Source organism: Sorex fumeus, unplaced genomic scaffold, assembly GCF_029834395.1.
Source record: "Sorex fumeus unplaced genomic scaffold, SorFum_2.1 ptg000019l, whole genome shotgun sequence".
Taxonomy (NCBI): domain Eukaryota; kingdom Metazoa; phylum Chordata; class Mammalia; order Eulipotyphla; family Soricidae; genus Sorex; species Sorex fumeus.
This window is the reverse complement of record NW_026606076.1, coordinates 38,222,839-38,246,176: the sequence shown is the minus strand read 5'-3', so window position 1 is coordinate 38,246,176 and position 23,338 is coordinate 38,222,839. Positions and strand designations below refer to the sequence as shown.

General features: G+C 57.1%; 1 protein-coding gene across 1 annotated transcript in view; it reads left to right on the top strand.

Moving 5' to 3' along the window:
- The window catches only part of LOC130022085 (cytochrome b-c1 complex subunit 10), a 320,448-nt gene that overhangs the window by 218,701 nt on the left and 78,409 nt on the right, over window positions 1-23,338 (top strand). The gene's annotated exons all lie outside the window — the stretch shown is intronic.

Below are 23,338 nucleotides of genomic sequence, written 5' to 3'. Positions count from 1 at the left end.
CTGGACTGCCTCTGCCCTCCTCTGCTGTAGCCACATGTCCCCCCCCACCCCCTCCCCAAGATCCTCAGTCTCTGCTGGGCCTTTGCACCTGCCCTTCCTTCTCCTGAAGATCCCCAGAATGCCAGATTCTCTTCCCCACAGCTCTCAGTTAAAGAACACCTCTGCCAAGAAGCCCTCCTGGGCTTCCTATAGAATTTATCAAGTCAGAGAGACACAGACAGGTTCATTATTCCAGTTTCTGTGGGGGGAAGATACCAGCTCAGTCTTCCTTCGCTAGTTATTCTTATTATTTGGGGAGAACATTTTACAATGGTGCCTAGGGCTTCCTCCTGGCTCTGTGCTCAATTCCTGGCAGTGTTCAGGACCCCCTATGCAGTGCTGGGGGGCAAACTCCAGTTGGCCATATGCAAGGCAAGCATTCTTCCACCCGCTGTATTACATCTGTAGCCCAGGAAATCTCGTCTGAACTGCAGTACAGGTAGTGAGTCTCCCCTCTCCAGAGGTAATCAAGCAGTGTGCTATGGGTGGGGCTCCCTCCCCACCTAACTCTGTGGACTCCTGGCTCCTCTTCCAGGACCTGCCACCAGAGGGCATCGATGTGGACACCTCCCAGGCTGGACCCTGCCTTGGGGGATGTCCGAGGCCCCTCAGCGCTGCTGGGATGCGGCTTCTATACCCCTGCACGTTCACACGGACAGACAGCCCCACTCACAGGGTCCCCTCCTCTCTCTCTCCCCCTAACTTGGCCTGTCACGGTCGCAGTCACGGGGCCTCGGTGACACCGTGCATTTCACGGCGCTTTCATCAGCACAGCGGGGCAGCAGGAGGGAGCCGCCCGGCCCTGCTCACAAAGGCCCCCTAAGCTCTCGGCAGCATCTCCATCCCCAATGGGGGACCCCCCCATTTCTCAGAACTTCAAAAAGTCCGATCCGATTAAGGGGCAGAGGCAGAGAAATGGGGGGGATGCCTTCATTCTTCGATTCCTGGCCATGGTCACCTGGGCCCCACCCCCACCCACAGGCTGCTTTTGTCCCCCATAGGTCTTGAGAGGACCCTCGGAGCTGCCCCCTCCCGGGACTTTTGCTCCCCAAGAAGCCAAAAGCCAGGTCTGAGCATGGGACATCCCCAGAACAGGTTTCCTGACCTAGACCACCCCTTTTCCTTAAGCCCAGTCCCACCCACCACCTCTCCAACAGCAGAAGGAAGAGATCCTACTTCCGGCCTGATCTAGGATCCCTGGCCCACCTGCAGAAGCTTCCAGCACTCCCAGGCAAGGGGTCATCCAGGGCTGAGACCCCGGGACACTCCGGCATGACTTGCCAACTCCACAGAGCTAGGGCTGAGTAGGCACCATTGGAGGTCAGGCCTGGTGTGACCCAAAGGAAAGGCCAGGCCTGGCTCTGGGGGGCCGGGAGATGCCTCACGGGGTGCCCCGTGTACAGGAGCCCCAAGTTCAATCTCCCGCACTGTGTGGACCCCCGATCACCACCAGGTGTAGCCCAAACCCTCACCAAGAAAAATCAAGTTCGGGGCTGGAGCGATAGCACAGCGGGTAGGGCGTTTGCCTTGCACGCAGTCGACCCGGGTTCAAATCCCAGCATCCCATATGGTCCCCTGAGTACCGCCAGGAGTAATTCCTAAGTGCAGAGCCAGGAGTAAGCCCTGTGCATCGCCGGGTGTGACCCCCCCCCCCAAAAAAAAAAAAAACAAGTTCATGGGGCCGGGGAAAGAGCTCACCTTGCATGTGTATGACCTGGGTTCAATCCCCAGCATCCCTTAGGGGCCCCTGCGCGCCGCCAGGTGTGAGTCCTGAATGCTGAGCCAGGAGTCATCCCTGAGCACTGCTGGGTGTGGCCCCCAAAAAGAAAAGCAAAACTAAACAAAAGAAAAAAAGAACTGGGGGCCGGAGCGATAGTACAGCGGGTAGGGCATTTGCCTTGCACACGGCCGACCTGGGTTCAATCTCTGACATCCCATATGGTCCCCCGAGCACCACCAGGAGGAATTTCTCAGTGTAGAGCCAGGAGTAACCCCTGAGCATCGCTGGCTGTGACCCCCCCCAAAAAAATCTAAGTTAATGAGGCTAGAGAAACAGCAAACGGCTTAAGGCGCTTGCCTTGCACCCAGCTAACCCTGGAGATTCCCAGCACCCAAAAGGTCCCCCCAGCCCTTCCAGGAATGATCCCTGAATGCAGAGCCAGAAGGGCAGAGCGAGAAGGAAGCCCTGAGCACCACTGACTGTGGCCCCCAGCACTGCCAGCAGGAACCAGGAACCAGGAGCACCAAGCGAGGAGTAGTCCGAGCACCGCAGGGCCTCCGGCCCCATGCAGGAATGAAAGTGTCTGACTGGGGGGCCGGAGCGATAGTACAGCAAGCATTTGTCTTGCACACAACCGACCTGGTTCGATTCCCGGCATCCCATATGGTCCCCCAAGCACCGCCAGGAGTAATTCCTGAGTGCAGAGCCAGGAGTAACCCCTGAGCATCGCCGGGTGTGACCCAAAAAGAAAAAAACGGATAAAAAAGAAAGTGACTGACCGGGCATAGTGGAGGGCGAGGGCAGGTACTGGTTCAGGTGACTCGGGGGGGGGCGCGTCAGGGCGAGGGGGCGCCAGGACTCCCTTCCCCCCAGCGAGGGACTTCTGTGTGGTCCAGACAGAGCAGGAGGCCCAGATGTGGCGTGGACACCCCAGGCTGTCATCTGCCCCCAGGGGGGCACTGAGACAGCGGACAGTCAGCCCTCGGGACGCGCAGCACAGCCAGACTCACAGCCTGGCCGGGAGGGGTGTGGCCTGAGGGAGGCTGAGGACCCACAAAACTCCCCGAGACAGACAAAACCTGCAGTTGGGCCCAGGGGCGCTGAGCACCCCTGGGAGCCGCCCTGCGTGCTGATCACACACAAGGACCCTCACATCATGTGACTACACAGTGGGATCCTGAGATGTGAATGACATACACAAACCCATGTGTGTGAGTTATACACAAGGACCCACACATGCTAACTACCCTCCTGGACCCACATGTGCAAATTCCACACAAGAACCCACATATGCTATGTCCATGGAAGAACCCACACATGCTAATTCCACACAAGGACACACATGTGCTAATTCCACACAAGGACCCGCACATGCTAATTCCACTGAGGGGGCCTGAGTCCCAGCATCACAGGACAGACACGCTGGCCACATCAGAGGGAGGCCCAGCGGGCTAACAATTCCATGGGGCACCCGAGAGCTTCCCCAGCTGTGCTAACTACTAGGCTCCCTGGTTGAGCTCTCCTGAGACACCCACAAGAAGGGCCCCAGGTGTGCCAAGGGAGGCACAAATCCTCTCTGCCTCAGTTTACTTTCCTGCACAAGCCGCTCACGGGCAGGTATGGGGCAGGCAGAGCTGGGAGCTGTTTAAGGGTCACTTGGGGCTCTGGTGGGATTTTGGGGCTCATCCCTAAGACACTAAGAGCAGAGGAGGGCCTGGAGCTGGGTGTCCAGCCTGAGCCCTGGGTCACCCATCTTTGTCCCCCAGACCTCCTTGGTTCTCTCAGCCTCTGCACCGCTGCAGTCAACTGGAGTGGGGCTTCGATTCCTCAGGGAGCCCCTCTCCCTCAAGTGCCCGAAGGTCCCCAGCATCTCCCCCAGTGTGAACTTCTAGCCCTGGATTATAAAGGCCTGGGGGAAGGGGCTGGCCTGTAGCCTGTCTTACCTGGTCTCTGTCCTTAACCCCCGAGCTGGGCGCAGAGAAACTGTGTCTCTATTAGATGGTCCTTCACTGGTGCACAGGGAAACATCACCCCCTCCAAGAAGCCCACCAGGTCTGTTCCTGGTGCCTTGTAGATGGGCAGGAAGAATGATCCCCATCCCAACTATGCCCTAAACTCAAAAGGGTGTTCACAGCCCCCACCCAGAATCTATTGTTCAGCCTCAGTTTCCCCAGAGGTCAAGTTGTGTATTGGTTTAGGGAGCTTTCTTTCAAAGCTACACTTGGGACCCGAGATACAGACCAGCAGGGAGGGCACTTGCCTTGGACATGACCGACCCAGTTTTATTTATTTTTGCTTTTCGGGTCACACCCGGCGATGCACAGGGGTTACTCCTGGCTCTTCACTCAGGAATTACTCCTGGCGGTGCTCGGGGGACCATATGGGATGCTGGGAATCGAACCCGGGTTGGCCTCGTGCAAGGCAAACGCCCTACCCACTGTGCTATCACTCCAGCCCCAGACCGACCCAGTTTTAATCCTGGCACCCCAGAGGGTTCCCAGAGCACTATCAGGAGTGATCCTGGAGCACAGAGTCAGGAATCAGCCCTGAGCACAGCTAGGTGTGGCCTCTCCCAAGAAAAGCCCTGGGGGGGGGGGGGGTTGGAGCATAGTTCAGTGGGGAGGGCATTTGCCTCGCATGCAGCCGACCCAGGTTCATCCTTGGCATCACGTAGGGTCCCCGAGTATCGCCAGGGCTAATTCCTGGGTGCAGAGCCAGGAATAACCCCTGAGCATCACTGGGTGTGACCCAAAGAAAGAGAGGGTGAGGGAGGGAGGGAGGAAGGAGGGAAGGGAGAGAGAGAGGGATGAAGGGAGGGAAGAAGGGAGAGAGGGAGGGAGGGAGGGAGGAAGGAAGGAAGGAAGGAAGGAAGGAAGGAAGGAAGGGAGGGAGGGAGGGAGGAAGGAAGGAAGGAAGGAAGGAAAAAAGGAAGGAAGGAAGGAAGGAAGGAAAAAAGGAAGGAAGGAAGGAAGGAAGGAAAAAAGGAAGGAAGGAAGGAAGGAAAAAAGGAAGGAAGGAAAGAAGGAAGGAAGGAAAAAAGGAAGGAAAAAAGGAAGGAAGAAAGGAAAAAAGGGAAGAAGGAAGGAAGGAAGGAAGGGAGGGAGGAAGGAAGGAAGGGAGGGAGGGAGGGAGGGAGGGAGGGAGGGAGGGAGGGAGGGAGGGGAAGGAAGGGAGGAAGGGAGGGGGGGGGAGGAAGAGAGGAAGGTAGGGAGAGAGGAAGGAAGGAAGGAAGGGAGGGAGGGAGGGAGGGAGGGAGGAAGGAAGGAAGGAAGGAAGGAAGGGAGGGAGGGAGGGAGGGAGGAAGGAAGGAAGGAAGGAAGGAAGGAAGGAAGGAAGGCAGGAAGGAAGGCAGGGAGGGAGGGAGGGAGGGAGGGAGGAAGGAAGGAAGGAAGGAAGGAAGGAAGGAAGGAAGGAAGGAAGGGAGGGAGGGAGGAAGGAAGGAAGGAAAAAAGGAAGGAAGGAAGGAAGGAAGGGAGGGAGGGAGGGAGGGAGGAAGGAAGGAAGGAAGGAAGGAAGGAAGGAAGGAAGGAAGGGAGGGAGGGAGGAAGGAAGGAAGGAAAAAAGGAAGGAAGGAAGGAAGGAAGGAAGGAAGGGAGGGAGGAAGGAAGGAAGGAAGGAAGGAAGGAAGGCAGGCAGGCCAACCCTCCACTTGGGGACCAGAGAGAGGATACAGTGGTAGGATGCTTGTTTTCCGTGGCTAGGCTAGATTCGACCCCTGGCACCCCATAAGGTTCCCTGAGTCCCGCCACAGGACTGATCCCTGAGCACTGAATCAAGAGTCAGCCCTGAGCACTGCCTACCTAACAAACAAATCAAGCAAACAAACAATTGCCCTCAGGTCGGGAGGTGGCTGTGTGGATCTGGAGCACACGCGCTGCTCATGGCATCCTGAAACCACAGACACCGGCACGGACGGAGCGGAACTCCTGAGCACTGTCGGAGGGGTATCACACGACACACACACCCCCTCCTCCGCCGAGGGCACTTGCAACCGCGTGGGTCAGGGCTCGGGTCCAAGGGCACCCAGGCGCACCCGTAGCGCGTCCTCAGCCAGGGGCACCCGCCCTCGACAGCAACGGGAGCGGGAGGGTGGGGGCGCCCTTGCAGGACACGGGTTGGGGGGGTCCCCCAAACGCCGTGGGGTGCAGCCTCGCAGACACGCTGCGCTCCGGGCCCCGCACGCGCCGCGTCTCCACCGGCCTCCTCGCGCCCCCTAGCGGCGGCGCGGGCCAAGGCGCATCGGCCCCGAGCGCTGGAGGCCGGACACGGGGGGCCGGGCGGGAGAGGGGGGCTGCGGGCTTCCGACGTGGGGGTCCAGTTTGGAGGGGACGCGGGGAAGCAGGGCTGGTGGGGTTCAGTCTCCCGCCCACCCACCCCCTTTTCCTTTACCTGAGAGCACGGCTTCCTTGTCACCAGCGGGGACACCCCGATGGAGCGGGTCAGTACCGCCGAGGGGTCCGAGCGGTAGCACAGGGGGGTAGCACAGCTGCCTTGCACGCAGCCCACCCGAGTTCGATCCCCGACACCCCGTAGAGTCCCTCGAGCACCGCCGGGAGTGATTCCTGAGTGCAGAGCCAGGAGTCATCCCCTGCGCATCACGGGGTGTGACCCAAAAAGTCAAAAAATAAACCAACGGGGGCTGGAGTGATAGCACAGCAGGTAAGGCGCTTGCCTTGCACGCGGCCGACCCGGGTTCGATTCCCAACATCCTATGTGGTCCCCTGAGCACCGCCAGGAGTAATTCCTGAGTGCGTGATCCAGGAGTAACCCCTGTGCACTGCTGGGTGTGATCCAAAAAAGCAAAATAAATGAATAAATAAAATAAAATAAACCAATGAAATAAAGGGAAGCATCGCTGAGCATCGCTGCTGGACGTGGTGCCAAGGAAAGGGGTGGGGGGGGGGCAAAGGGCCCTGTCTTGGACATGGCTGATCTGGTTTGATTCCCCCCAGTAGCCTTTAGGGTCCCCCTAAGCCCAGCCGGGAGTGATCCCTGAGAGTCAGCCCGGAGTACCACCAGGGTGATCCTTGTGCACAGAGTCAGGAGTCAGCCCCGAACACCTGTATCACTGTATCACTGTCATCCTGTTGTTCATCGATTTCCTCGAGCAAGCACCAGTAACGTCTCCTTCATCCAGAAGAATGAGACCCATCATTGTTACTGGTTTTTGGCATATTGAATACCACCCAAAAAAATAGGATATTGGGCTGGAGTGATATTACAGTGGGGAGAGCATTTGCCTTGCACGCGGCCGACCCGGGTTTGATTCCCAGCATCCCATATGGTCTCCCAAGCACCACCAGGAGTGATTCCTGAGTGCAGAGCCAGGAGTAACCCCTGAGCATCACTGGGTGTGACCTCCCCCCAAAGGAAAAAATATATGCCCATGAAGTGAATAAATAAATACATAAAGTGGGGGATAAGAGGTAGGTGATGGGAGCTGGAGCGATAGCACAGTGGAGAGGGCTTTTGTCTTGCACGCAGCTGACCTAGGTTCGATTCCCAGCATCCCATGTGGTCCCCTGAGCACCGCCAGGAGTAATTCCTGGAGTAATTCCTTTGGGTGTGACACAAAAAGCAAAAAAAAAAAAAAAAAGAGGTGGGTGATGTGGAAGGGTCCAGGTGACTCGGGGGACCATAACACCACTCTTTCTGAACTATGGAGCTGAGGGGGGACCAAGCATCGCTCCCCCGATGGGCCCCCGCCTTTCAGTTGAGCCAGACATACTGCTGGTACTCAATAAATACAGGAGGGAGGATGAGAATGGTGGGAAAGCCCAGTTCACTGACGCTGCATGCAGGAAGTCCAGGGTCAGGGCCCTGGTATCCCCAGATCCCCCAGCACCATTGTGGTATGGCCCCAAAACCTCCACAGAAAGAGGAACGCAAACAGGACTCACCCCAACTTACCCCGCCCCACGTCCATTCTCCGTCCATGGGGTCACCCCAAATTTACCCTGCCCCATCCATGGGGGGAATTTCACCCCACCCCTAATCCACAACAAAAGTGGGGTTCGCAGGGCCCCTCGGGCTGCCAGATGCAGGTTCTGAGGACCTGGGAGAACCAGCCAAGGAGTGTTCCCCTCCCCCTCCTCAGCCCCCATCCCCTGAGGAGGGTCAGGCTGCTGAGGCGGGTACCCCGCCAAAGGAAAATTGATCGTGGGGAACAGCTTGGCAGCGTGGAACCAACATTCAACCGCCAGGGAGCACCGGGGCGCCCAAGCGTGTGAGCGCAGCCCGGCCGGCCATGGAGAGTGGCTGGATCTTCCGGGCCAGCTTCTGGCCCCAGCATCCTGGATGCTGCCAGGCGCGGGGCTAAGTTGGTGAAAGAAAACAGCATCGTTCTATCTCTTCTTCCTCTTCCTCCTCCTCCTTCTCCATCACACTCCTGCAGGTGCTCGGGGAACCGTATGGGATGCTGGGATTGAACCCGGGTCAGCCTTAGGCAAGGCAGGCGCCCTCCCCGCCCTGCTATCTTTCCAGCCCCTGTTGTTGTTGCTTTTTTTTTTGTTTTGTTTTGCTTTTTTGGGGTCACACCCAGTGATGCTCAGGGGTTACTCCTGGCTCTGCACTCAGGAATTACTCTTGGCGGTGCTCGGGGATGCTGGGAATCAAACCCGGATTGGCTGTGTGCAAGGCAAATGTCCTACCCGCTGTGCTATTGCTCCTGTCGCAAAGTTATTATTTTGTTTGGGCATCACACTCAGCAGTGCTCAGGGCTGACTCCTGGCTCTGAGCTCAGGGATCAGGCCTGGCAGTGCTTGGAGGACCATATGGGGTGCCGGGGATCGATCTCAGGTCAGCCACGTGCAAAGCAAGTGCTCTCCCCACTATACTATTGTTCAGGCCCTAGTGGTGTCTCTGTGGACCTTATTAGGGTAAAATGAATCCCCAGAATATACTGGGAGCCACAGAAGATTCTAGAGCAGGACACAGAAGTCAGGCAAAGCTGTTTCCACACTTCATGCTTTTTTGTTTTTATTTGTTTTTTCTTGGGGGGGGCACATCTGGTGCTTAGTGACCTTATGCAGTGCTGGGAATTGAACCCGGATCGGCCAAGTGCAAGGTCAGCGCCTTCCCTGCTGGACCATCTCTCCAGGCTTCTACTTTCACACTTGAATCCTGCCCGGGCCTTTCCCAAGGGGACACAGGGTGATGAACCCCCTTAGTCATCCTCCTTGGAGGCACTTAGGAGACCAACCTCCCACTGATGCTGAGGGCTGTCCCCCAAGATTTTTTTTTTGTTTTTCTGTATGTTTTGTGGGTTTTTTTTTTTCTTTTTGGGTCACACCCAGCAATGCACAGGGGTAACTCCTGGCTCTTGCACTCAGGAATTACTCCCGGCTGTGCTCGGGGGACCATAAGGGATGCTGGGAATCGAATCCTGATCGGTCGCTTGCAAGGCAAATGCCCTACCCGCTGTGCTATCGCTCCAGCCTCTGTTTTGTGTTTTTGTTTGGGGGTCACATGTGGTGATGCTCAGGGGTTGCTCTTGGCTCTGCACTCAGGAATCACTCCTGGTGGTGCTCGGGGGACCCTATGGGATGCTGGGGATCGAACCCGGGTAGGACGTGTGCAAGGTAAACACCCTCCCCTCTGTACTATCACTCTGGTCCCTTGTCCCCCAAGATTTTCTGGTCATGAAGAGTCAGGGAGGGGCACTGCTGCCTTGTCTCAACAAAACTGGAAGCTGGAAGGGAGGGCGCGCGAAGGAGGAGGGCCTTCCCTGTTCCTCAGTTTCCCCCCAGGCCTCTACACTGCTGTGGGCACTGGACACGTGGCTGGCGGAAGAGTCATGAGCCCGGAGCCCCCCCACATCCCTGACCCGGAAGCCCCCCTCAGCGCCGGGGTCAGGGATCATGGCTCTGCTCGGCTCTCAGGGTCCCTCCCAGTCAGGGTGTCGAGCCTGGGATTAGGGGGCCGGGGTCAGGGGTCAATAGCATTTGCTTCGGCTCTTTTCAGACCCCAGCGGATCTGTTCCCCCTGACATCTCCAATTTCCTGCACAAAGGCCCTGCAGAATGAGGTGCTGAGAGCCAGGGCAGCACCCCTGGGAAAAATCCAGGGGAGGCAAAGGACGGCTTTTCCCCGGCCCCCTGGGGGCCCGGACAGCCCCTAAACAGCCTGTCAATCTGTCTGTCTGCATCCTACTGGGTCCGAAGGGGCATGGACCACGCTGGGTCCAAAGGGGTACACCCATGCTGCAGATGGGGAAATTGAGGCGGGGGGGGGGGCAGTGCCCAGGATAGAGACCCACAGGCCGCTCGGGACCGGGCTGGGGTGGCACCACGGGGACGCATCGGAGCCTGCTCGCAGGCGGGAGGACCCTAGTGGACAAAGGAGGGCAGGCGGCCCGCGGGGGTGCGTTCCGCTCATCAGCCCTGGTTCCACTTGAATCCATCCTGGACAGGCCGGAATAATCCCTCCCGCGCCCGCTGCTGGGCCGTGACTCCTGCAAGAGGCCTGAGTGGCAGGCGGGCGGGGGGCGGACAGCCGCCCGCAGCCCCCCAGGACCACCCCCCAGCGCTTGGGAAAAGCATCAGCCCTCACGGGGGAAACTGAGTCCCCGCAGACATTCCCCAGCACACAGTGCATGCCAGACTCCCGGGCTGACCTCGCCCGAACCCCCACCTCTGCTGCCTCAGCCGTGACCGGGAGGAATTGGGGGACCCCAGCAGAGCTGGGGCTCACTCTGCCCGTCGCGTGCGTTTCCCGAGGAGCTGCGAGTCCCGAGCGCACAGCGGCTGGGGCAGAGCCAAACTTCGCCGGTTCCAGGGAGGCTCCGCCAGGGGGCGCTCGAGGTTGGCCTCAGTCTCCCCAATTTGTTCAGCCACTTCCAGCCTGCCGGACCAGCCTCCCCGCCTTTCTCCCCGGGGAACTGCATGTGGGAGGAGGGCGAGAGCGAAAAAAGGTCACGGGTGAAAAAGATTTCAGAAACTCCAGCGGTTGGAGAGTGAGGGTGTTTGCCTTGCTCGGCACCCCCTGGGTTGGACCCCCGGCACCCCATAGGGTCCTCTGAGCACCACCAGGGTTGAACACCTGTGTGGACCCCCCCAAAAAATGCAAGTGCAAGATCACATTCTTAGGGACCCTTGTTCCTTGAGTGCAACCCAGAGCCACTTTAAATGGGGGGGGGGGGCTCCCAATTGCCTCTGCTTTAGGGAAAGAAATTTATGCTAGCTGGAGGCTTTTTTTCCAGAAACAGGAAGAAAAACTAAAGCATGTAGGGCGCTTGATTTGTGTGTGGCTGACCTGGGTTCCATCCCCAGCACCCCATATGGTCCCCTGGGTCCAGCCCTGACACCCAGAAACAAAGATAAATAGGAAGAAAAGGGCCAGTAAGGGGGGGCGGCGTGGGGGTTGGGGGTGGACATCTAGGACCTGGAGACCACTGCCTGGCCCTTTATTTTTTTTTTTGGAGGGGGTGGGGGGGCGCACCCAGCCGTGCTCAGGGCTTATTCCAGGCTCCACACTCAGGAATTACTCCTGGCGGTGTTTGGGAAACCCTGTGGGGTGCCGGGGATCGAACCCATATTAGGCACATGGAAGGCGAACACCCCCCCTCCCCCCCCGTCCTATCACTGGGGGCACATATCCCTTTTCTTTGAGTTTTGGTGTTTTTTTTTTCTTTTGGGGCCACACCCAGAGATGCTCAGGGGTTATTCCTGGTTCTGCACTCAGGAATTACTCCTGGCGGTGCTCGGGGGACCATAAGGGATGTTGGGAATCGAACCCGGGTCGGCCGCGTGCAAGGCAAACGCCCTACCTGCTGTGCTATCCCTCTAATCCTTCTTTGGGTTTTTCAGTCACACCGGGCTGTACCCGGGGCTTCCTCCTGGCTCTGCGCTCAGGGATCATTCCAGGAGGGGCTTGGGGAAACCTTAGGGACGCTGAATCAGGCTCAACTACACGCTAGGGCAGAGCCTTCCTCACTGCACAATCCCTCCAGCCCCCCAGCCCAGAGTTTTTGCCTTCCTGGGGGACCCCCTTGGGATACTCGAGCATTGGTGAAGACGCACTTCCACGGTGAGCAGCAAAGAGGGGGGGTGTTGGCCAGGTCTGAATGGAATATTAGGCTGTAGAGTACCCTGGGGTACATGTTCCCAGAAGCATGCTGGGAGAAGTCCCTTTGCTGTGACTCTGGGCCTAGCTGGGCCTCAGTTTCCCCAACTCTCAAGAGATAATTGCAGGGCTGGAGAGATAACAGAGAGTAGGACGCTTGCCTTGCACGTGGCCACCCCGGGTTCAATCAGTCGATAGTGATTCCTGAGCACAGAGTCAGGAGTCAGCCTTGAGCACTGCCAGGTGTGGCCCCCCCCAAAAAAAAAACCCAAAACAACATAAAAACAAAAATTAAATGAAGTGGAGGCTGGGGCGAAGGCTCAAAGGCCTGGAGCATTTGTTTTGTATATGACAGTTCGACCCCCCCAACCCCCCCCCCCCCCCCCCCCCCGGTGCCCTACACCAGCGCAGCTGTGGGTGACTGTCACACAGGCAAATTTCTCCCTCTGCCCTCCACCTCCAGGGAACGCTATCCCAACCCTCCCGAGGCCCCAGCTCGGCTAATCCACAGCCAGGCCTGCGCCTCGGTTTCCCCTCCCGGGGGCCTAATCCCCCGGATTGTCAGAGGCCCGGTTTTACATACATTTAGAGGCTTTTCATAATAGATTTACGGAGCCCCAGACCGGCCCTCGCTGGGTGATTAGCTGCTCTTAATTGAAAACCCCTCCTCGCCCCTCCACCCTCCGCCGCCAGCTCCGAGGGGGAGGAGTCTGCAGCTGCCAAGGCCCCCCTGGGCATCCAGGGAAGGTCTCCCCAATTCAGATGGGGGTCCCCGAGAGGACAGCTGGACCGGGGGCTCACAATTCGGGGTTCTGGCCTCTGTTCTTCCTCCCAAGCCCTTCACCACCCTCCCCAAGCCTAAACCAGCTGCAGGGGTGCAGGCAAGGAGCTCAGAGGGCGGGGGAGGGCTGGCCGTTGGGGGTGAGCACTGAGATGTGTCCCCACCCCCCCTCCTGCCACCGCTGCTGGGTCCCCAACTGGGCGACTTAATTCCGCCTGTCACAGGATGTGGGCCGTTTATTTATCTGGTGTATATATGTATTTTAATTTAAAGAGCTGCCAGATAGCACGTCGGTTCCCGCCGAGCCCCCGCAGCCCCCCTCCCCTGATTCCGGAGAGGCTGTTTGGCACCACCCCCCCACCCCCGCCCCCCAGCCCTGAGGCCTCCCTGGAGGAGTCAAGGGCAGAGAATGAGACCAGCAATGCCAGCTTTACCCAGCCGGTGACAATGTGCCGCAGTGGGCCAAATCCGCTCACTGAAGCAGGGGTGCGGTGGCGAGGAGACACTGGGCTTGCACGCCGCTGACCTGGGTTCAATTCCCCGGCACCCCATTATTAGGGTCCCCGGAGCCCCTCCAGGAGTGAGCCCTGAGCACAGAGCCCTGAGCACTGCCAGATATGGGCCCCAAACAAACACAAAGCAAATCTGCACAGGTTGTCTGTCCACCAAAAGGGTGGGGGTGTGTGTGTGGGGGGGCTGCTTGAGAAAAATCAGAAACCTTCCTGCTTTCGAATGTTGGGGAGTCTAGAGCCCCCCTACCCCCCAGGAACACTGGCTGAGTAAACTGAGTTTCCAATACCAGGGGGAGATTGTCCCTCTAAGGTGGCTAAGACCCCCACCCACCCCCTCAACAAAATGCCAACTTTGTCCTGACCTACAGCTGTGCCTTTGAAAGGGGCGTTGGGGGGCAGGGTGCAATCAAGTTCTGTGCCTCAGTGTCCCCTGCTGGCACAGGGTGTCTGGAACCTCGGGCCCCAGCTGGTAACATGATGAACTGTGCTAATAACGCCCCCGGGTGCGCAGGGACGGGGGGCGCAGGCGTCATTAAGCCCCGGGCCGAGGGGAGCCAGCAAGATATTAGAAACCATAATTCTGGCGCGCTTGGCGGGGCCAGGGCGGAGTCGGTCCCCACTAAGGTCGCCTGCGCGCGAGGGTTGGGGGTGGCGGGCTCCGCCCGGTGCACCCCCACCGCGGGCAAACGCACGCGCTCACACACACACACACACACACACACACACACACAGAGCAAACACGCGTGCACGCGCACACAGCAAACACACGCGCGCGCGCACACACACACACACACACACACACACAGAAGCAGGATGACAGGGTCTGTCGCTGCGTGGACGGCTGGGGAGCCCCCAGCAACCAGTATTGCAACAAAAGAACGTTGGCAATGCCCATAGGGTGGGAGGTGGGTACAGAGACCACCCCCCATGCAAAACGGTGGGGTCCCGGTGGTGGCGTGTGCTTGGGCCACAGTCTTTTGCTGCCCTCAGCTTTCTTTCGCATCTGTGAAGTGGGTGCTAAGGGTTACAGTGAGACCCAGAAAAGGAGAGGAGCCCCCCTCCTTACCCACGGAGGGCAGGGGCTGAGGCTCGACGGGGACCCAGAACTTATTCTCTGAACTCAGAGGGGGGCCTTGTGTACCCCAGGAGGGACAAGCCGCTTCACCAAAGGTGGCCAGCACCAGCGCTGAGAACCCGGCACCCAGATCATACATACCCTTGCTTATAAATGGGGAAATTGAGACTCAACCTGGGGTCGGGGCTTAAAGTCGAGCCCATGCTCATTGGCTCATTCAGGCGCGGAGGTGGGGCAGAGTCCTGGGAACTAGGAGCCCTACAGGGTGGTGATCCGGGAGGCCCCGCCCCAATTGGGGGTGGAGTTTGATGAAGTGGGCGGGGCCGAGTGCAAGTGGATCTGAGGGTGGGCGGGGCTGTGAGATGGGCGGGGCCTGATGTTGTGGGCGGGGTCTGAGGTTGTGGGCGGGACAGTGAGATGGAACCTGAGGTTGTGGGCGGGGCCTGAGGTTGTGGACGGGGTCTGGGGTTGTTGGCGGGGCCGCGAGATGGGCGGGGCCGGGCACCCTTAGGGGTACAGGAGTGTGACCTTTCGGGAAGGTGGGGGACTGATCCCGGCTCCCTGGGGACCCAGAAAGAGGTTGGAACAACTGGGAAGAAGTGGAGAGCCATGTGTGGTGAGGCTAGGGGGTCCCTGGCTCTTATGGGGACCGAGGAATTGAAAGAGAGAGAGCACCCCCAATTCTGAACCTTAGCTGCTCCCCTCCTGCAGGCCTGTCCCTCAAACCCGGAGTAATAAAAATCAATGGTTTCCCTCTAGGACACCTAATCCTTCCCCACCCTTCACCCTCCAGTTCCTGACTGGGATGATGTGCCTCGGTTTCCCTCCAGTAAACCAGATTCTCTGACAGCAATGGCGGGGTGTATGAACGCGGTCTCTCCCACTTAGGATTCATGGTCAGCTTCCCACTCCTCAGAGACACTTGCAACCCCTTGGCCGCTGATCCCCACCCCCATACTCCCTGGTTTCCACAAAGGGAACAAATACTCAACTGAGCCTGGGGCTGTGTCTCAGCTGTCTAGTGTTGGCGGCCCAAGGCCCCACCAGCTCTATTTACCACCCCCAGTTGTGGTAGCACAGATGATCATGCAAGGACCTTGAAGCTTCAAAGGGGAAACTGAGGGGCTGGAGTGATAGCACAGCAGGTCAGGCGTTTGCCTTGCACGCGGCAGACCCGGGTTCGATTCCCAGCATCCCAAGTGGTCCCCCGAGCACCTCCAGGAGTAATTCCTGAGCATTGGTGGGTGTGACCCAAAAAGCAAAAACAAAACAAAAACAGAGGGGAAACTGAGGCAGGGGCAGCCCAAGGGCACGTCCCCTGGGTCTCTACCCCTCCTACCCATGAACTCATCTCCCTGTGAGCTCTGAGCAGGGCCTCGGTTTCAACTCCCTTTGCAAGTATTCATCTGAGACCACCAAGTCATCAACCCAAAGGCGGGGACACTCTAGCCCCCCAGGAGATGGGCAGGAGAACCCCGCTGTGCACTGCTGGGCCAGGAAACACCTTCACATTCCTGTTCGTCCTGCCCTTGCGGCCCCCTTGTCCTGTTCGGATGAGCATTTATCTAGCGCCAGCTGTGTACCAAGCTCTTTGTGAGAAGTGGGTGGGGATTTCTACAACTGCCAAACAGGATCTCTGGCCACTAGGGACTAAGTGAGGAAGGACAATTAATATGGAACATGGATTCAAGAGTGTTCATTGGATAAGGCCCCTTCAGTGCAGTCACTGAATTGCTGGATTGCTGGCACCCATAAGGCCCCCTGAGGTTATGGGGCCGGGCAGTGATGAGTGAACATACCTCAGTGAACATACCTGAGACCCATGAGTTATGTTCCTTGAACACATAGCCAGGAGTAAGCCCTGTAGACCACCATCAGTGTGGCCAAAAATGTTTTTAAATGAGGCTAATGGGCGCCAGAGTGATAGTCCAGCGGAGAGGGCAATTGCCTTGCATGAGGCTGGCCTGGGTTCAATCCCCAGCATCCCATAGAGTTCCTGAGTATCACCAGGAGTGATCCCTGAGTGATCCCTGAGCTCAGTGTCAGGAGTAATCCCTAAGCATTTCCAGGTGTAGCCATACCCCACAAAAATGTGGGGAGTACTTGGGGCTGGAGTGATAGTACAGTGGGGAGGAGGGCTCTTGCCTTGCATGGTGCCAACCTGGGTTTGATCCCCGGCATCCCATAGATGCCCTAAGCATCTCTGGGAGTAATCGCTGAGTGATCCCTGAGCGTAGAACCAGCATCACTGGGTTTGGCCCCAAAACAAACAAAAAAGTGGGGGTACTCGTGGGGGACCCCTAGAATGGATCAGTGAGGGGCCAGCCAGCCAGGGGCAGTCTGTTATGTGGGGGAGCCCAGGCACCTTCAGAATGAGGCCGATCCCCGGGGCTGAACTGATTCATCTCTGCTAATAGAACCCAACAGAAACTTGGGTTTGGGCTTTTTCTCAAAGGGAGATACAGGGAGAGTTGGGGGACCCAGAGAAAATGGGCCTGGGGTGCTCCCTTATGACCCCCAAAGCCCAAACACTGGGAAACAGGGGCCTAGTCGCCCGTCTCTCAGGTGGGGGGGACCTGAGGACCCCGGTCCCCGCCGCCCTGCCCACAGCGGGGCTGCCAGGCGGCAGTAACGGGCCGCAGGAGGGAAATCGATTCCCCAGGAGCCTCCGGGCAGAAGAGGCTCCGCACAGGACCCGCATACTGATGGCTACTGGCTGCCCAGGGCCAGCGGCAGGGGACAGCCACATGACCCCCAAATGATGGCCCCATATTCTGCCAGGGACTGAGTGGTTCCAAAGAGGCAGTGAAGACTGACCCGGGTTCGATCCCCAGCACCCCACAGGGTCTCCTGAGCACCACTAGGGTTGATCCCTGAGAGCAAGGTCGGAGTCAGCCCTGAGCAACTGCTGGACACGGCCTCCAAAACCAAGATAAAATAAGAATCAAGATAAGTGCCCAGGAGGCTGGAGTGATAGCACAGTGGGTAGGGCGTTTGTCCTGCATGCAGCTGACCCGGGTTCGGTTCCCAGCATCCCATATGGTCCCCTGAGCACTGCCAGGAGTAATTCCTGAGTGCATGAGCCAGGAGGAACCCCTGTGCATCGCTGGGTGTGACCCAAAAAGAAAAAAAAGAAAAGTGCCCAGAGTAGGGGGACATCGGGGATGGTGGCATCTGGGCAGGTGACACTGGGAGCTGATCATGAGCGTGTGTGATCATGGGCAAATGAGGCCCAGTAAGGGTGCAGCTATCCACCCCTGCACTGCCTTCTGGGGTGCCCAGTCCCTGGGGAAGACAATGAGTGCAGAGATCAGATGGAGTGGACAGTCCAGTGGGCACATCGAGGGCCTAGTAGGGACTTAGGAAGCAGTGCTGTGCTGGGCAGAGGGCAAATCCCTATGGCGAGGAGTTGTAGTGATTGGACAGCGGGGAGGGCACTGGCCTTGCACCGGGCTGACCCCTGGTTCGATTCCTGACACCCCATAGGGTCCCCTGAGCCCTGTGAGAGACTCCCGAGTGCAGAGCCAGGAGTCAGCCCTGAGCATCACCAAGTGTGGCCCAGAATCACCTCCTCCCTCCGAAAGGTTACAGCTTAGCAGATTTTTTGTTTCTTTTTGGGACACACCCAGTGATCCACAGGGGTTATTCCTGGCTCTGCACTCAGGAATTACTCCTGGCTGTGCTCGGGGACCATATGGGATGCTGGGAATCGAACCCGGATGAGTCGCGTGCAAGGCAACGCCCTGCCCTCTGTGCTATCGCTCCAGCCCCACAGCTTAGCAGATTTTATTTAATTAATTGATATTCTTGGATTTGGGGCCCACACCTGGCGGTGCTGGTGTTTACTCCTGACCCTGTGCTCCCTCCTGGTGGGGCCTGGGGGACCTTATGGATGCTCGGAACCCAACTCAGGTGGGCTGCATGCAAGACAAGTACCCTCCCTGCTGTACTATCGTTCCAGCCCAGATTTTCTTTTGCGGGGCCACATCCAGCAATGCTCAGGACTTACTCCTGGCTCTGTGCTCAGGAATCACTCCTGGCAGGGCTCAGGGAACAGCATATGGTGCTGGGGATGGAACCCGGGTTGACTGTGTGCAAAGCCAGTGTGTCCTCACTGTCCTGTGGTTCCTGCCCTAAGTTTAGCTGACTTGAGAGCAGCCAAGCCACCTCCATGACATGTTGTCAGCAAGGTCGAGAGCATTAATGTTTCTGGTTTTTGTTTGTTTGCTTGTTTTTGGGGAGACATACCCAGGGGCGTACTCCTGGCTCTGCACTCAGGAATCATTCCTGGCTGACTGAGGATAGCAGATAGGATGCCGGGTCTTGAATCGGGGTTGGCCATATGCAAAGCAAATGCCCTACCACTGGCCTATTTATCTCTCTGGCCCTTGAGCACCAGACTTGTCCGCATCTCTCTGTGTCGTGGCCTGCTGGACCAGCCGATCCATATACAGGCAGACTAGAGTGTTGGTGGGAATAATCATCACAGATTACTAATCCCTAATCATCTCAGCTTGCCTGGCTCTCCGAGAGGGACGGAGGAATCGAACCCGGGTTGGCCGAGGCTGGAGCGATAGCACAGAGGGTAGGGTGTTTGCCTTGCACACGGCCAACCCGGGTTCGATTCCTCCATCCTTCTCGGAGAACCCGGCAAGCTACCAAGAGTATCCCGCCTGCATGGCAGAGCTTGGCAAGCTCCCCGTGGTGTCTTCGATATGCCGAAAACAGTAACAAGTCTCACAATGGAGACGTTACTGGTGCCCGCTCGAGCAAATCGATGAACAATGAGTGGGAGGACAGTGCTACCGTGCTAATCATCTCAGAGCAGTCGAAGCAGGGACACCCTGGGGACTATGAAGGGAAGGATGACTCTGATACCCCACATCACATGGACACCCTAGAACCCAGGATACTCAGGGAAATACACCAGAACTCGGAGGTCCCCACACAAACAGGCCTGTCTGCAGACAGGAAGTAGGTGCGTGGGACAGGGTGGGTGCGGGGAGGTGTGGGGCCACTCATGATGAACATAAGCCTCCTTTTAGGGTTAATGGAATGTTCTGGAACAAGACAGTTAAGGTGATTTGATTTGTTTTCACTGATAGCTGTGACCCAATTTTGGTTTGGTCACACTCAACGATGCTCAAGGGTTACTCCTGGCTCTGTACACCGCAAGGCAGTGCTTGGGAGCCATATGGGATTCCGGGGATTGAATTTGGGGTGGTCTGTGTGCAAGGCAAAAGCCTTACCTACTGTACTATTACTCTGCCCCCAATTTTTTTTTTATGGCATTTTGGGCCACACCTATCAGTGCTCAGGGCTTAATCTTGGCTTTGTGCTCACGGATCATGCCTGGTGGGGCTGGAGTTCTCTATAGAATGCTGAAGATCAAACATGGGTCAGCTGTGTGCAGGCAAATGCCTTCCATGCTGGGCTATCTGTTTGGCCTCACATCTCAATAATTTGTGACTTTTTTGGTGTGGTTTTGGGGTTATGGCTATGCCAGTGGTACTCAGGGCCCACTCTTGGCTTTGTACTCAGGGGTCACTCCTGTTGGGTCTAAGAGACCCTATGGGGTGCCGGGGATCCAACACTAGTGCAAGTGCACTACCCATTGGACCATCTTTCTGGCCCTCAATCATGTTTTTTTTTTTTTTGTCACAGAAGGGAAATTGGCTTCTCAGATCCACCCCTAGGACCTTAATAGTGACAGCCCCTCTGTAAACCTTACAGGCTTGATAGAAGGAGTGGGAGGTGGGTCTCAGGGAGAGTAGGTATCACCTCAGTGTCCCTGCTGCAGGGTGGGGGATCTCCCAGGTTGTCCTCGCTGGTGCTCAGTCATCCAATCTGCTGGGCTGGCAAGTGGGGTACACAAGGGGTCTTTGTACTGCTCCGCAGCTCATTAAGACGCAGTGCCCGTCAGCCAGCCCAGTGTGCCTGCATTAATTAGCCCCGAGCCTTCCCTCCAGGCTAATCCTGTCCAGTTCTGCAGCCCCATAGGAACCTCAGGCCCCGAAAGCCTCGGGACCTCAGACACCACAGTCACCCGCCCTTTCCTGACACAATGGGAGTGTATAACTTCTTTTTTGTAGGGGGGCTATACCAGGCTGTGCTTGGGGTTATTCCTGGCTCTGTGCTCAGGGATCACTCCTGGAGGTGCTGGCAGTGCTCGGGGAACCCTCTGTGCAGTGGCGGGGATCGAACCCAGGTCAGCCACATGCAAGGCAAACGTTCTAGCTCCTCCAGCCCCAGGGGTGTGATTAAGAGACAACAGACACCCTGGTTTGTTTTTTTTTTTCTTTTTGGGTCACACCCAACACAATGCACAGGGGTTACTTCTGGTTCAGGCACTCAGGTATTACTCCTGGCGATGCTCGAGGGACCATATGGGATGCTGGGAACTGAACCTGGGTTGGCTGCATGCAAGGCAAATGCCCTACCCACTGTGCTATCACTCCAGCCCCAGACACCATGGTTTTGGACAGCTGGGGAAACTGAGTTCAGAGGGGGAGCAGGAAACCACCCAGAATTCAGACAAGATCCCCAAGTATGAACAAGATCTGAGCTTGTCCCTGAACATTTTTTTTGGGTGGGGAGGGCACACCTGGCAGTCTTCAGAGGTTCCTCCTGGCTCTGCACCCAGGGATTACTCATGGCAGTGCTTATGGGAGCCTCTGGGGTGCCGAGGATCACCCCCCTTTGTGGTGGTGGCACATCACTGGCTATGCTGGGACCAGAGCCATAGTCCAGCGGGGAGGACGTCTGCCTTGCACGCAGCCAACCCAGGTTCAATCCCCAGCACCACCCCATAGGGTCCCCTGAGCCTGGCCAGAGTGATCCCTGGCCACAGAGCCAGGAGGAAGCCCTGAGCATTGTGGGTGTAACCCCAACCCAAAACGATCACTGAGGCCCAGGGAATCACAGAGAGCAGCATGCCAGGGCCATTCTCAGCACATATGGGGGCACCAGGAATCAGGCCTGTGACCATATGCTTTAAAGGCCAGAGTTCAAATCCCTACACCATAACTCTGGGCTTCCAAGCCCCTGAAACATTTTTTTGGGGTTTTGGGGGTTACACTTGGCAGTGCTCACTTGTCCTATCTCTGGGGCCCCCATTCCTGGGATGTTAACAACCCCCCAGGGTACTCAGCTGCCCCTGTCTTCTCTTCTTCTTCCAAGTCACCCTGGGGTGCAGTGTCGGGAGCAGAAGTCTAATACTCACTTCCCAGAAGAATGTGAGGCACTTGGGGGGTTAAGGAACACCCCCAAAAGGCTCCTCCCAGCACCAGGCCACCCTCCAAACAATCCCCCAAGTTAAAAAGGTCAGCTCTTTTTTTTTTCCCTTTTGGATCACACTCAGCAATGTTCAGGGGTTCCTCCTGGCTCTGCGCTCAGAAATTACCCCTGGTGGTGCTTGGGGACCCTATGGGATGCTGGGAATCGAACCCGGGTCGGCCGCGTGCAAGGCAAACGCCCTACCCACTATGTTATCGCTCTAGCCCCAGGGGCCTATTTCTTTTCTTTTCTTTTTTTTTTAAATGAATCTTTTCTTTTCTTTTTTTTAGTGAATCACCGTGAGGTACAGTAATAGACTTACAAACTTTCATGTTTACATTTCAGTCATACAATGACCGAGTACCCATCGCTCCATCAGTGCCCATTTTCCACCACCAATGATCCCAGTATCCCTCCCACCACCCCCACCCTATCCCCCCCACCCCATCCCGCCTCTGTGGCAGGGCATTCCCTTTTTTGCTCTCTCTTTCCTTCTGGGTGTTGTTGTTTGCAATAGAGGCACTAAGTGGCTGTTGTGTTTGATCCATAGCCTACATTTGACAAGCATTTTTTTTTTTTTTTGCTTTTTGGGTCACACCCAGCAATGCACAGGGGTTATTCCTGGCTCTGCACTCAGGAATTACTCCTGGCAGTGCTCAGGGGACCAGATGGGATGCTGGGAATCGAACCCAGGCTGGCCGCGTGCAAGGCAAACGCCCTACCACTGTGCTATCACTCCAGCCCCATATCTCTACTATTCTTGGGTGCTATCTCCCATTCTGATACTTTATATTCCGGCCCTGTTTCTTGATACCCCGCCAAATCACCTCCCCCCGAAATCATCCCACGGGCCCCCCAAACAGACATACACCCTCGAGGCTGCCGCTCATTTTATTATAAAAAAATACAGAATCCAAAGTCGATTGTGATGGGGGTGGGGGGAGGCCCCGTGGCCAGCGCCAGGCTTGGTCACGCTGCCCGCCCACGCCGCCCCCTACAAAACCCCGCCCCCAGGTGCGCCCCAGCCGTCGCCCGGCGGCCACGCACCATATATATTTATATATAATATATAGAAAACACAGACCAGGTAAGGGATAGAAATATGAAATCTGGTATAAATGCACCGCTCGCTTCATTAAAGTGTCCTGGGGGGGAGGTCCGTTTCCGGTTTTGTTTTGTGTGTGTGTGTGTGTGTCTTTTGGGTGGTGAATCCTGCCCCCCCTTTTTCTTTTTTTTTTTTCTTAGAAACATTATTAGACCACAGGGGAGAGAGGGGAGGGGGCCCCGACAGACGAAGAAAAGAGTTTATTGCCATGTGTGATTCCTAGTCTAAAAAGTTTCCCCCCCACCCCCCCACCAAAATAAAAGCCCTCCCCCCCCCCCCACGAAGAGGGGGGGCTGGAAACAGACAGAGCAGACAGAGACAGTTCCTGCAGAAAACAGTGGAGAAATCACAGTATCTACTCGCTGGCTGTATTTACAGAAAAATAATGTCTTCTGGGCCTTGGGGGTGCCACCATTCAAAGAAGGTGGGAGGGCGCTGAGGATTACGGGGGGAGGGGTCGGTTCTAAGTGGTTCTCTAAGATGTGGGGTGCTGTGATATGGTGGGGTGGGGGGTTTGTCCAGGATCCCACCGGCCTCTGCTAAGACATTATGAGTTTTGACTCAGGAAGCCAATTCCAAGAGCAAGAGGTGGGCATCTGGAGGGGGAGGGGGTGTCCTGGGGCGGGGGGCATGAGGCCAGGGGCTTAGCCCTTCCCCCTTAGGCGCACCCCCCTGAGACCCCCCACCCCCCACCCCCCTGCCCCAGCCAACTGAGCTCCTGTCCCAAAGTCACCGGCATCAGCAAGGAATAAATTAAGATTTAAAAATCG